The 4,110-nt window shown below is 50.5% G+C and overlaps 1 long non-coding RNA gene across 1 annotated transcript; it reads right to left on the reverse strand.

The window, feature by feature from the left end:
- Nucleotides 1-2,158: 2,158 nt before the first annotated feature.
- On the reverse strand, nt 2,159-3,841 carry LOC120609008 (uncharacterized). Its single transcript, XR_005654604.1, has 2 exons — nt 3,722-3,841; nt 2,159-3,374 (listed from the first exon to the last, which is right to left on the reverse strand). It is a non-coding gene; the product is annotated as an uncharacterized LOC120609008 (long non-coding RNA).
- Between the last annotated feature and the right edge of the window lie 269 nt (nt 3,842-4,110).

The following is a 4,110-nucleotide window of genomic DNA, read 5'->3' on the forward strand; positions in this document are numbered from 1 at the left end:
CTGTCCTCTGCGGTGGTTTACGGTGCTGGCCGTCCCCCCACGCCTCACCCACGGCCCTTAGAGCCTCTGGTTTAGAGGGTGCCTTTGCCATGTGACCTGCACCACAGACAGGAGCGAAGCCGTCTGCATGCAGATCAAACCACAGCAGCCACTGCTGACTGCGAAACGGGAAGTTCTCGGGGGCTCTAGAACATGACAAAGATGCATCGGTTTCGCATAGCTGGGTCGGGAGAAAACCCCTGAGATGGCAGCCAGGCAGATTACCGAACTAGCACGGTCACCCGGAGGCTGGGACTTCCCAAACAGAGGAAGAGAGAGACAGAGGCTGGCGCCATGATGTCGATCAACCAGGACGATCTTTGCTTGCATTCATTCCCTCGAAGTGGAAACGAGGCATCTAAATAATTGTCTCATGCTCTGCTTGGCATCACTCTTGGCCCAGTATTTCTGTCTGGCAGAAAACTCCAGTTCAGTCCGTGAGACAGAAAACACCATCGGCGAAATCGAAAAAGAGGCACTCTTTCTTTTATTTGGGGGCCCAAACCTTGATCTAAAAGGGAAAGGCTTGGCCTCCCAGACAGCCCGGTTTAATTGCTAAACAGAGCTCCCTTCTTGCGGGGGACAGAGCAGGGGACTGCAACAATTAGCCCTCTCAAAATGTAGGTCTGTGAAAACAATCCGGAGGAAGTGGGCAGCGCCGGCCCTCCGCCCACCGCCTTCAGCTGGTCCCGGGAAGGCCAAACAAAGGAAAACACATCCAGTTGGTTCAAGAGTTCAGCCCTCCCTTCGTTCAGAGAAAACCCATCTTTCTTCCCTGTTCCGATGCCATCACGTTTTATCTCCCAGGCTCCCCCCCATTGAATCCTTTCTAGTCCTGTCTCTTCAGCGGTCAAGGGTGTTAGAAAGGTTCTAAGAATCAGCATCGGAGGTGAGAACTTCACTTGATTTTCTCACCAGGGAATGTATGAAAAACTGGTTTCGAAGAACAGACAAAATATTCGAAAGCCCCGTTTGGACTAGATGTTAAGTCTTAGAACAGTGCGTTGAATCTTCCCTACAACTCTATGAGCTAGTTACATGTTGTTTTTTTTTTTATGTTAAATAATTCACCCCGTAGGACACGAGATTGTCATGGGGAGAGGGGGAATTAAACCAGGTAACCATGGTGACCAGGTGGCCAGGAAGCCATTGTCTCTGCTGTTTTGCTGGATGCAGCTTAATTTCAAAGTCAGCGTGTTTCTAAAAAGAGAAGAAAATCTAGGGGAGCCATCTTAGGAGATGGAAAACCGACCTTTTCTTTCATTTTTGTTGGTGCCATTTCCGCGAAAGTGTATTCGCCTCCATTTTCCCGGCTTCCACGTGTAAGGAGTGAGTGTATCAGGCTTGGAAATGCCATTCTCTCTGCTTGATTCGAAGCAGAGACTGTAGTTTTAAATTTGCCTCTCGTTCCTGCGGCCGGGTCCCTACAGGCTCACTCTCACGAGAGAGGGTTTAATCGAGCATCGGATCCTGACTGCACGTAAAGCATTACGGCGGCTGCTTTAAATTCCTGCTGTTCTGGTTCAGGCTCACCGACAAAGAGTGAGCCTGTGACACCCGAAGCCCCCACGCTCGACCCCGAGAGAAAGCAGAGCCCCGGCCCTCGCTCTCCTCCCCGCCGAGGACCTGTTGGGCCTCGTGCGCCCCACAGCCTGTAAGTAATAAACTTGTTTTTTCTTCAGAGATTCCAAATGGTTATCACTGAAGGGCATCTAGCAAATATAATAAGAAGCACAAAAGCAGGTCCAGTTGTCACACTGGTTCAGAACGGGGACAGGTCTGGGGGAGCAGCCGCTGGGACCAGGTAGGTGAGCTGGCATCTCTGCCTAGCACTAGACTTATGTGGGTACCACATTATGAGGTGAGGCGATTTCTTAGCTCCGTTACGATCGTATGGGACCATCGTGGAATACGCGGTCTGTCACTGACCCAGACGTCCCATGCGGCACGTGACTGTCCTGTGCAGTGCGGTACCACTTCTGATCCTGTTTATATGTGTATATGCTGTTTCCATATACAGTATGCCGGTGAACAAGGCCAGAAGGACACATGTCATACTATTTATAGAGATAAGTTAGTTCGGGGGTGAAGACGGGGGGCGATAAAGCAGGACCTTTGGTTTTACGGCATAAACTTCTGTATTTGGGTCTTTTACAATGAAAACGTGCACATCTATCGCATATACCATGAAAAATAAGAAAATCTTAACTGCTTCTTTACAGATGTCTTTTTAGTTTTCTTCCTACGCTTCCGATGAGGCTTGGCTGCCTTCTGAAAGGTGAAAAAAAAAAACTACTCTCCTGTAGAAATCTGAGGCGGCATCGTCACATTTAACTAACTGGGCAATTGCTTTGAGGCGAGCTGGCTGCCAGGTGAGGTCGCAGAGAGCTGAGTTGAGGCCAGTGGAAGAGAGTGTCTTAATTCATGGGTTTTCCGATGGGTAGTTTCTCGTCTTTGGTTGTCCACGCAAGCCAGTCCATCTGCGACGTGCTCCTTGCTGGTCAGGAGTAAGAGCGGACGGCTGGAAGGGGCCCGGCTCGGCCAGTCCAACCCCCGACGGCTGGGGCGCTGTGGGGATGCCTGGAGAGGTGGCTGGCATCCAGACCCCGGACTGGCGCCCGCCGCCAGCATGCCGGAGCTCAGACGGGTCCTCGCCCCGTTTCTTCATCGCTCTGCCTCTCGTGAAAGCAGCTCCTAACGATGCTTGTCTGAAAGAACCCGCATTCACCTGAGATGGAGCCGAGCCTCAGAGAGAAGGTTTTCTCATTCTGCGGTCACTTGGCGCTTTCTCAGATCGGCGTCAGTTGTATAAAGTGTAAGTTTTTGCATCTATACTTCTGTGTTTTTGTGCCCAGTACAGATTGTTTCCATTAACCTGGCATTTTTTTTTTTTTGTGCCATTAGCCCCGTCTTAGGCCCCATTCGTAGTATTATGGTTTTTACTTCTTTCTAATCTCCATGCGTGTGAAATCGAATTTAATCAACCTTTAAAAAAATACTCATTCGATTTTAATGCAGAAACGCAAGCTTCATTTTTCTCTCGGGTAAGACCGTCCCAACGGTGTCTCCCTTACCTCATGGCAAAAAACGTGAAAGAAAGAGGACTTTTTGTGATTTGGTTTTCTTGAGTATGCGCAACTTTGCCCAGCCAAGCCAACGATGGTGCTTGACGGCAGGTTTTGCCGTCATTTCGTGTGGACTTCATGAGGTGAAGGCTGCTGTTCTGAATGACGTCATTCTGGCTGGCAGTGCTCCAAGTGCTAGGCCCGGAGGGCTGGGGTGGCGTGGACAGGCCGGACGCTAAAGCCGATGGTCAAGTCGTGCCGTTGCTTCCCCTGTGTGGAAAAAATGTGACAACAGCAATAGTAATAGCAATAGTAATCGTAATGGCGATAATAATAAAAAGAAAGTGTCGGCAGGTGATCTGTGAGGCCTTGGCGTTCACTCTCTGACCTCGCCCCTGCTCTTTGTGCTTCTAATAACAGGAGCGATGTATTTTAGGGGAAAGAGCCCTAGGCCAGGAATCAGGGAAGCCGGCTACAGCCTCTGACTAGCCGCGGATGAGCTGGTTTGGGGTAAACCACTTAAACTCTGAAAAATTGTTATTCCACCCACCGCCCCACTGATTTCTGGGTACTCTTCTGTCTCTAAAGAGTTTAGGGCCTGTGCCCCGCAAACTTACTCTGTCTTTTGTTCTCAGTATCAGAACCGAGATGCTTTCCCCGAGAGGATTTCGTTCCGTTCTTGGGTGGTTTGACCCAGTATGCCTCAAACCAGAGGACACGAACTGAAGATTTTTCTCTGCGTGGTCATAGCCGGGACAGTAGGAGAGTGTGAGAGATACAAGCGGGTCATGACGCCTGTTTTAGGTTTGTCAGCCCTGATGAGAAAGAGACAGATAAGGTCTGAGAACGCGGAGGCTTTGTGTGCTCGGCTGGCCCCGGGGTTGTGACAATGTGAGTGTCTCTGCAGTGGCTCCCGTCTTGCGTTTCTCTGACAAACCGTCATGCAGCTTGGAGGCTGCAGCCGCCATGCCTCTCTGCTCACGTGGTGGCGGCACGTGGCACGTGG

Source organism: Pteropus medius, unplaced genomic scaffold (genome assembly GCF_902729225.1).
Source record: "Pteropus medius unplaced genomic scaffold, Ma_sr-lr_union100, whole genome shotgun sequence".
NCBI classification, from domain to species: domain Eukaryota; kingdom Metazoa; phylum Chordata; class Mammalia; order Chiroptera; family Pteropodidae; genus Pteropus; species Pteropus medius.